Below are 10,551 nucleotides of genomic sequence, written 5' to 3' on the forward strand. Positions count from 1 at the left end.
GGATAAACATACTTGTGGTTACAAATGGAATGACTGGTACGATTGGATGGGTGGGGGTGGGGGGGGTATGGTATGGATGAGTGTATCGATAGTAGTGTGAATGATATGCCTGGCCCACCTGACGCTCGGGGGACAGGAGAGGAAGGGGCACCGATCTCTGGGGTGGCAGGGGGTCGGAATATCCCTGTGTTGCTGGGGAGAGGCAGATATGGCGGGGGCCACAGAGTTAGCCGTTCCAGGGGAACGAGGGACCGTTGCTTAATAACGGTCCCCTGTTCTGGCTCTGTGAGCCCAATCTTGGGTACTGGTGATGAGTGTAACTCTGGCCCTGGGCTCAGGTTGCTGCTGCTGAATGCCAGGTCGGTGGTTAATAAAGCTCTCCTCATCCGGGATTTGATCCTGGATGAGGAGGCCGACCTGGCATGTATTACTGAAACCTGGCTGGACCCGGAGGGAGGTGTCCCTCTCTCTGAAATTTGCCCAGCCGGGTTTCAGATATGGCATCAACCTCGACCCCAGGGGAGGGGGGGAGGAGTGGCTATTGTAGCCAGGGAGAGCCTTTGCCTGCGTAGACTCATTGCTCCGGAAATTGCGGGTTGCGAGTCTCTCTTGATGAAGTTGGACTTAGGAGTTCAGGTGGGCTTATTTCTCACGTACCTGCCTCCCAGCTGCATGTCAAAAGCCCTGCCTGTGCTACTCGAGGAGGTAGCCGGGTTGGCGGTAGAGTTCCCCAGACTCATTGTCTTGGGGGACTTCAACCTGCCGTCACTCGGCGAAACCTCTGGGTTGGCACAGGAGTTCATGGCCACCATGACAGCCGTGGACCTGACTCAAGTAGTTCAGGGTCCGACTCACGAGGGAGGGCACGCACCTGACATGGTATTCCTTTCCGAGCAATTGAGTAATGGTCTGAGACTAAGGGACTTAGAAGTGTTGCCTTTGTCATGGTCAGACCATTTTCTACTACGGCTTGACTTCCTGGCTCCAATCCTTCCCCGCAGGGAGGCGGAACCAATGAAGATGTTCCGCCCCAGACGCCTGATGGACCCAGAGGGCTTTCAGACGGCGCTTGGGGTTATTCCAGAGGCACTCGTCCACAGTTCGGCGGAGTCTCTCGCGGAGGCCTGGAACAGGGCTGCGGCGGGGGCTCTTGACCGGATTGCGCCTTTGCGACCTCTCCGTGGCGCTAGACCCCGTAGAGCCCCATGGTTCAACGAGGAGCTCCGGGAGTTGAAACGCCAAAAGAGACGTCTAGAGAAGCGATGGAGGAAGAGTAGGTCTGAATCCGATCGAACACTTGTAAGAGCTTTTATTAAGACTTACAAAGTGGCGCTCAAGGCGGCAAGATGCGCGTACCATGCCGCCTTGATTGCATCAGCGGAATCCCGCCCGGCCGCTCTGTTTAGGGTGACCCGCTCCCTTCTTAACCAGGGGGGAGTTGGGGAGCCCTTACAGAGTAGTGCCGAGGATTTTAACACATTTTTCGCTGATAAAGTCGCTCGGATCCGGGCCGATCTCGACTCCAATTGTATAACAGAGTCGACTGACAATGAGTCAGTCGAGGTGACTGGGGCACGTACTTGTCCATCTGTCTGGGAAGAGTTTGATCTGGTGACACCTGATGAAGTGGACAAGGCCATTGGAGCTGTGAGTTCCGCCACCTGTTTACTGGATCCGTGTCCCTCCTGGTTGGTTTCGGCCAGCAGGGAGGTGACGCGGAGCTGGGCCCAGGAGATTACCAACGCTTCCTTGGGGAGGGGAGTTTTTCCATCTCTCTATAAAGAAGCGCTCGTGCGCCCCCTCCTCAAGAAGCCCTCCCTGGACCCAGCTGTGCTTAACAACTATCGTCCAGTCTCCAACCTTCCCTTTATGGGGAAGGTTGTCGAGAAGGTGGTGGCGCTCCAGCTCCAGTGGTCCTTGGAAGAAGCCGATTATCTAGGTCCCCAGCAGTCGGGTTTCAGGCCCGCTTACAGCACAGAAACCGCTTTGGTCGCGTTGATGGATGATCTCTGGCGGGCCCGGGACAGGGGTTGGGGGTGGGAGGCACTGTTCTTCAGTGGTTCTCCTCCTACCTCTCTGGCCGGTCGCAGTCGGTGTTAGTGGGGGGTCAGAGGTCGACTCCTAGGTTTCTCCCTTGTGGGGTGCCTCAGGGGTCGGTCCTCTCCCCCCTGCTATTCAACATCTACATGGAACCGCTGGGCGAGATCATCCAAGGACATGGGGTGAGGTATCATCAATATGCGGATGATACCCAGCTCTACATCTCCACCCCATGCCCAGTCAACGAAGCGGCGGAAGTGATGTGCCGGTGCCTGGAGGCTGTTGGGGCCTGGATGGGTGTCAACAGACTCAAACTCAACCCGGATAAGACGGAGTGGCTGTGGGTTCTGCCTCCCAAGGACAATCCCATCTGTCCGTCCATTACCCTGGGGGGGGAATTATTGACCCCCTCAGAGAGGGTCCGCAACTTGGGCGTCCTCCTCAATCCACAGCTCACATTAGAAAACCATCTCTCAGCTGTGGCGAGGGGGGCGTTTGCCCAGGTTCGCCTGGTGCACCAGTTGCGGCCCTATCTGGACCGGGACTCACTGCTCACAGTCACTCATGCCCTCATCACCTCGAGGTTCGACTACTGTAATGCTCTCTACATGGGGCTACCCTTGAAAAGTGTTCGGAAACTTCAGATCGTGCAGAATGCAGCTGCGAGAGCAGTCATGGGCTTACCTAGGTATGCCCATGTTTCTCCATCACTCCGCAGTCTGCATTGGCTGCCGATCAATTTCCGGTCACAATTCAAAGTGTTGGTTATGACCTTTAAAGCCCTTCATGGCACTGGACCAGAATATCTCCAAGACCGCCTACTGCCGCACGAATCCCAGCGACCGATTAGGTCCCACAGAGTGGGCCTTCTCCGGGTCCCGTCAACTAAACAATGTCGGTTGGCGGGCCCCAGGGGAAGAGCCTTCTCTGTGGCGGCACCGGCCCTCTGGAACCAACTCCCCCCGGAGATTAGGATTGCCCCTACTCTTCCTGCCTTCCGTAAACTCCTTAAAACCCACCTTTGTCGTCAGGCATGGGGGAATTGAAACATCTCCCCCTGGGCATGTTTAATTTATATATGGTATGCGTGTGTGTATGTCTGTTAGTATATGAGGTCTTTTAAATCTTTAAACATTTTAAAAATTGTTGGATTATTTATGATTTGTTGTTACATGTTGTGAGCCGCCCCGAGTCTTCGGAGAGGGGCGGCATACAAATCGAATAAATAATAATAATAATAATAATAATAATAATAATAATAATAATAATAATAATAAAAGACCACTCATTGATAAAGTGACCAGATTTTAAGATTGGGGAAAAGGGACACCATTGAGTGGGGGAGGGGGGGGCTAAAAAGTTTAGCCAAAAAAAATAACAATAAATATTTCTCTTTCTCTCTCTCTCTCTCTCTTGCGCTCTCTCTCTCTTTCTCTCTCCCCCCCTCTCTCTTTTGCTCACTCTCTCTCTCTTTCTCTCTCTCTCCCTCTTTCTTGCTCTCTCTCTTTCTTTCTCACACTTTCCCTCTCTCTTTTTCTCACTCTCTCCCTTGCTCTATCTCTCTTGCTCTCTCTGTCTCTTGCTCTCTCTGTTTCTCTCTCTCTCTTTCTCTCTGTCTCTTGCTTTATCTTTCCCTCTCCCTCTTTCTCTCTCTCTCTCTTTCTCTCTCCCTCTTGCTCTTTCTCACTCTTTCTCTTTCTCTCTCTCTTTCTCTCTCTCTCTCTCTCTTGCTCTCTCTCTCTCTTACTCTCTCTCTCTACCCATCAATGAGAGAGCGTGCTCAGTCTCTCCACTTATGGTGCCAGGGTGAAGGCAAGGAAAAACACCAGGCCGAGACGGACCCACATTTATTTGCCAGGTGAGCTGATGACCATATAGGTTTTCCCGCCAGGTGCAAATGCTGCTCCATCCCTCCGCCCACCCCCAAGCACAGCAGATGGGCTGTCAGAACAACAGCAGGGGTGAACGCCTCGGCTGTGCTTCCCTTTCCTTCCCCTGCCTTTGCTGTCACAGCCAGCGAGCCCTCCTGCCTGGGTGGCTTAGCCTCACAGTGGTGGACACAGGAAGGTATCGAGCCGGGGGCGAGGAGCGAGGAGCGAGCAACAGTGGAAGAGGAAGGGGGAAAGTGAGCAAATAAAAAGAAAGAAAGGAAGAAAAATAAAAGGGAGGGGGGAATCGGGACTTTTTAAAAATGCCCCGGGATGTGGGACAAATTGCTAAAAAGTGTGACTGTCCCACTGAATGTGGGACATCTGGTCACCTTACTCATTGAAGAAGAGTGGGTTTTTTTCTCCATCTGTCTTCTTGGATTCTTTCTTATGTTGTGTTTTGAGACACTTTGTGTATTCAGTGCTAGAATCTCCTTGAATTATTCTTGCAGTTTTCTCAGGAATTCCAAGATCAAATTCAAGCAAACCTCATTGTTGTTATCTACACATCGTGGGAGTAAAGGGCTAGTAGTTTAATATCTAAACGTCATGATTCTTAATGGTTCAGGAATGCCCAAGGCAAACTGACCATCCGGACTTCATTGAGATGATTACAGGAAGAAATGTCACCACCTCCTTAGCTGAGAAATAGCTTCTGTGCTTTGAAAGATATCCTAGGGTTACTTCTGCTGCCTTATTGAAATGTCCACATCTTGCTCTAAATTCTGCAAGGATGGCAAGGATGTTGGAAAATGAGACTCGAGCTTTCATCCATATTATTTTCCTCAGAAGATAAGGAAGTCTTACTTACTTACTTAACTTTTATTAGAGTTGTATGCTGCCCCTCTCCGAGGCCTCAGAGCGGCTCACAACAGTCACAGAATAATAGAGTTGGAAGGGACTTTGGAGTTCTCTTAGTCCAACCCCATGAATGGGCAGGGAACCCCATACTATTTCGGACAAATGTTGTCTGATATATTTTTGAAACCCTCCATTGATGGAGTACCCACAATCTTTGAAGGCCAATTGTTCCATTGGTTGATCTCTCTCACCATAGTTCTAGGTTGCTTTTCCCCATGGTTAATTTTCATTCATTGTTTCTCCCCTACTCCTTATTTTCATTAGACTAGATACAGTACATCCAATTCCTGTAACCATTATTCATATCTTTTAGCCTCCAACCCCTCATTCTTGATCTTCTCTGCATTCTTTCCAAAGTCTCAACATCTTTATTTTTGTATTGTGGCAATCAGAATTTTATGCAATATTCCAAGTGTGGTCTCATTAAGGCTTTGCAAAGGAGTATTAGTTAGAAACATAGAAACATAGAAGACTGACGGCAGAAAATGACCTCATGGTCCATCTAGTCTGCCCTTATACTATTTCCTGTATTTTATCTTAGGATGGATATATGTTTATCCCAGGCATGTTTAAATTCAGTTACTGTGGATTTACCAACCAAGTCTGCTGGAAGTTTGTTCCAAGGATCTACTACTCTTTCAGTGAAATAATATTTTCTCACGTTGCTTTTGATCTTTCCCCCAACTAACTTCAGATTGGGTCCCCTTGTTCTTGTGTTCACTTTCCTATTAAAAACACTTCCCTCCTGGACCATATTTAACCCTTTAACATATTTAAATTTTTTGATCATGTCCCCCTTTTTCCTTCTGTCCTCCAGACTATACAGATTGAGTTCATTAAGTCTTTCCTGATATGCTTAAGACCTTCCACCATTCTTGTAGCCTCTTTGGACCCGTTCAATTTTGTCAATATCTTTTTGAAGGTCCAGAACTGAACACAGTATTCCAAATGTGGTCTCACCAGCGCTCTATATAAGGGGATCACAATCTCCCTCTTCCTGCTTGTTATACCTCTAGCTATGCAGCCAAGCATCCTACTTGCTTTTCCTACCGCACGACCACACTGCTCACCCATTTTGAGACTGTCAGAAATCACTACCCCTAAATCCTTCTCTTCTGAAGTTTCTGCTAACACAGAACTGCCAATACAATACTCAGATTGAGGATTCCTTTTCCCCATGTGCATTATTTTAAATTTGGAAACATTAAATCACAATGCCTTGGTAAGACCACACTTGGAATACTGCATGAAGTTTTGATCACCACAATGTAAAAAAAGATGGTGAGACTCTAGAAAGAATGCAGAGAAGAGCAACAAAAAGGGTTACGGGACTGGGGGCTGAAACATATAAAGAACGGTTGCTAGAATTGGATATGTCTATTTTAACAAAGAAGAATAGTGGTGATATGATAGCTCTGCACCAATATATCAGGGGTTGCCATAAAGAAGAGGGAGTCAAGCTATTCTCCAAAACACCTGACAAAAAGCACCTGTCTTAAAAATAGATATACTAACACTGGAAAACATCATGTGTGATTCAGAGATTAGCTTTCTCTTAGACAAACAACAGGCTGAGTGACAGAGAGACTTATTGTGAACTGTCAATTCTTTAACTGCATACTACTATCTCTCAATGTATGCTGAAGAGACAGTAGATTTGAACTGGCAATACTTAGAAAGATGACTCTAGCATTCCCTATTCAATGAATTAAATACATCATACACACATGTATTTACACATTCATCCACACTATTATATATAGTAAACACTATACCTTGGCATGCCTCCTGAATATCTTTTTGTTGCCAGTCTCTTTTAGTAATAGTCAAAGAAAGAGGAAAATCATTTCCTGATTGCTTATTTGTACCCTATGACAATAATTAGGTGTTGTACCTCATGATTCTTGACAAATTTATCTTTTCTTTTATATACACTGAGAGCACACGCACCAATGACAAATTCCTTGTGTGTCCAATCACACTTGGCCAATAAAGAATTCTATTCTATTCTAAACTGGATCTTGTGATGAGAAAATGGGAAAAGAGATAGGGAGTGCTAGATGTTAACTTGGGGAGAGAGAGGGAGCAGAAAGGCAGGAGTAAAATAGGTTCCTTGATGGAGACAAGAGCAGGAGAAGATACAGTGATAAGGACAGCAAAAGTCTCTGTTACGAAGAGCCACAATGGCTGGGGCAAGTCAGAGTACAGTGTTCCCTCGATTTTCGCGGGTTCGAACTTCGCGAAAAGTCTATACCACGGTTTTTCAAAAATATTAATTAAAAAATACTTTGCGAGTTTTTTCCCTATACCACGGTTTTTTCCACCCGATGACGTCATATGTCATCGGCAAACTTTCATCTGCCTTTAATAAATATTTTTTAAAATAAACTTTAATAAATAAACATGGTGAGTAATAATCTAAATGGTTGCTAAAAATTGCAATTTAGGGGTTTAAAGGGTTAAGGGAAGGCTTGTGATACTGTTCATAGCCAAAAATAATGTATTTACTTCCGCATCTCTACTTCGCGGAAATTCGACTTTCGCGGGCGGTCTCGGAACGCATCCCCCGCGAAAAGCAAGGGAACACTGTAATGGGAGAAAGAACAAAGTTCAGGAGTGATAGAGAGAAAGACACAGAAGGAAGAAAAAGAGCTGGCAGAAAAAGGCACTCAGCTGCTCAGAGGGACCACTCTAGCCATTTTACAATTGAACAACCAACTTTGGAACTTTTTAACTGTGCTTCCAGTTAATCTGAATATCTTGTCCCAGTGGGAATATTCAGATTTATTTATTTTTTTTTAAAAAAACATTATGCTGCTTTCCCTTTCTGCAAATTCTGGAAAATATGATCTCACATTGGACACAATAGAAGTAGCTCTCTTTTTTGCCTTTTAAACTAATATATCAAGAAAAAAAAGACTTGGCTGTATATTTACCACAATTCTGTATGAAGGAACCTTTCAAGCCTCATGAAATCCCCCTCCCTCCATCTTTCTCCAGCACCAGAAGAAAGCAGTGGATGAAAGTTGACAACAAAATAGTGCAAACGTCTGGAAATTAGTAGTGACCACCAGAGAAGCAGTTTCATTATGCCTGCATTGACTCACCCGTAGACTTTTATAGAGGGACTCCTGCTGAAATCGAAAGGGAGGAAGGATGCTTTGATTGCACCGATCACCCCACCCAGAAGAAAGTCTCCCAGCTTGTAAAAATCTAGTGGGTCGGCTTCATTCCTCTTCAGGTTCAGAGGGCATTTCAAAGTGAGCTTCCCATCAGCTGCGTGAGGAAGCAGCATGAGAAGGAATAGCAGGAAGATCATTAATCTGCCCAAGTCTCAATCCTCTGCCTTGTGGCTTCTTCCCTTTCTATCAAGTCAGAAGGAGAACCAAAGCTTTCCTGAAGTGCATTAGATTGAATGAAGACAAACTGAGTTCCTTGATGCTGTTCCAGACTTTCAATGAAGTAGGAGATACTGAGCATTTTGAGGAGGTTTTTGCGCATGACATCACTTCATACAGTGCCCCCCCCTCCACCCCTGAAGGCTGATGCTTGCTTGTATAACACTCTAGAGACAATCCCTGCTGTTGTGACACCAGGGAACAAGCAATCCCTGCTGTTGTGACACCAGGGAACAAGCAAACCTCCGCCAGAGCGGACATGTATGTATGTATGTATGTATGTATGTATCTATCTATCTATCTATCTATCTATCTATCTATCTATCTATCTATCTATCTATCTATTTGATTTGATTTGTATGTCCAGGTCCAAGACGGTCAAAGATAGGTCAGAGTCCAGTGCCTACTTTGTCCCCCTATTTTAAGAACTTGAGGGTTGGGAATATTCCCGCCTGTTGGAGGGACGCCGAGAAAGACCGCGGCGAGGAGAAGTGGCCGATGGAAATGGCGGAAATGGCGGCGGCGGCGGCTGGCGGAGTCTCGCGGAAGCTGCAGTCTGTGTGAGAGAGGAGAGGACGGAGGAGTGCAGCCTTTGTGGGAGAAGATGGAGGAATGTCTAGCTGCTGCTGCAGGGGTGCCGAGGGGAGCCGAGAGAGAGCGTGGCGCCGGAAAAAACATCTAGCCGGTGCGGAGGATGGCAACGGGACCGGACAGAGGATGGAGGGTCGCGGCACCGAAGGAAGTGTTGAGAGGAGTTGAGGGGAGTGAGAGGAGTCGAGCCCCCGTTCAGATAGACTCCCAGCCTGACCCCGGAGGTGAGAGGTCCGGTGTGGACTGGGAATGACGGACACGACGGGAGGACGAGAAACAGTGGAGGGGATGAAGCCCCTTGGCGGGGAACGACTGCAGACGCGAGGGGCAATGTTTCTTGCCCCCCCCCCCCGTATGGCACCAGTGGGTGGGAGCTACTGGGGGCCAGGGGGAGACTATGGTGAGGATTATGCTATCAACCTCCCTCCCCCCCCTTTTTTCCCCTCTTAACTTTAATTCCTGATCTGTTTATACCATCCTGATCTGTTTGTACCATCACCGAAAAACTATGCCCCCTTGTGGATTATGGATTAACTGAAGAACTATGCCCCCTTGTGGACTGACCTAAAACGACAACTATGAGGACAGGAGATTAAGACCAAGACTCTTTAAGCTAAACTAAATTAAATTTAAGACCTAGACCCAAAGACCAAAAGAACATCATACCTGGACTGATGGATTCCTGAGGATTAAAGAATGTTTTAAGATCTGATTTTATAACATCAAAATCAATTTATATATTTATATGATTTTTATCTACATTTTATATATTTATAGATATTTTTAATGTTATTGTTTTTTATTGCTATTACGGCTATTTTATATTGTTATTAATTTAATTGATTTTTTAATATAACGGGGTTCTAAATTAATGGATGATTGGGATAAATATGCTTGTGGTTATGAGTGGAATGACTGGCATAATGATTGGGTTGGCGGGGGTGGGTGGGGTTATGGTATGGATGAGATGATTGATAGTAGTATGAATGATAGATTTGGCCCACCTGACGCCCGGGAGACAGGAGAGGAGGGGGCACCGATCTCTGGGGTGGCAGAGGGACGGAATATCTCTGTGTTGCTGGGGAGAGGCAGATACGGCGGGGGTCACAGAGTTAGCCGTTCCAGGGGAACGAGGGACCGTTGCTTAATAACGGTCCCTTGTTCCGGCTCTGTGAACCCAATCTTGGGTACTGGTGATGAGTGTAACTCTGGCCCTGGGCTCAGGTTGCTGCTGCTCAATGCCAGGTCGGTGGTAAATAAAGCTCTCCTCATCCGGGACCTGATCCTGGATGAGGAGGCCGACCTGGCTTGTATTACTGAAACCTGGCTGGGCCCGGAGGGAGGTGTTCCCCTCTCTGAAATTTGCCCAGCCGGGTTTCAGATATGGCATCAACCTCGACCCCAGGGAAGGGGGGGAGGAGTGGCTATTGTTGCCAGGGAGAGCCTTTGCCTGCGTAGACTCATTGCTCCGGAAATTGCGGGTTGCGAGTCTCTCTTGATGAGGTTGGACTTAGGGGTTCAGGTGGGCTTATTTCTCACGTACCTGCCTCCCAGCTGCGTGTCAAAAGCCCTGCCTGTGCTACTCGAGGAAGTAGCCGGGTTGGCGGTGGAGTTCCCCGGACTTATTGTCCTGGGGGACTTCAATCTGCCGTCACTCGGCGAAACCTCTGGGTTGGCACAGGAGTTCATGGCCACCATGACAGCCATGGACCTGACTCAAGTAGTTCAGGGTC

This window comes from Erythrolamprus reginae, chromosome 2, assembly GCF_031021105.1.
Source record: "Erythrolamprus reginae isolate rEryReg1 chromosome 2, rEryReg1.hap1, whole genome shotgun sequence".
Lineage (NCBI taxonomy): Eukaryota > Metazoa > Chordata > Lepidosauria > Squamata > Dipsadidae > Erythrolamprus > Erythrolamprus reginae.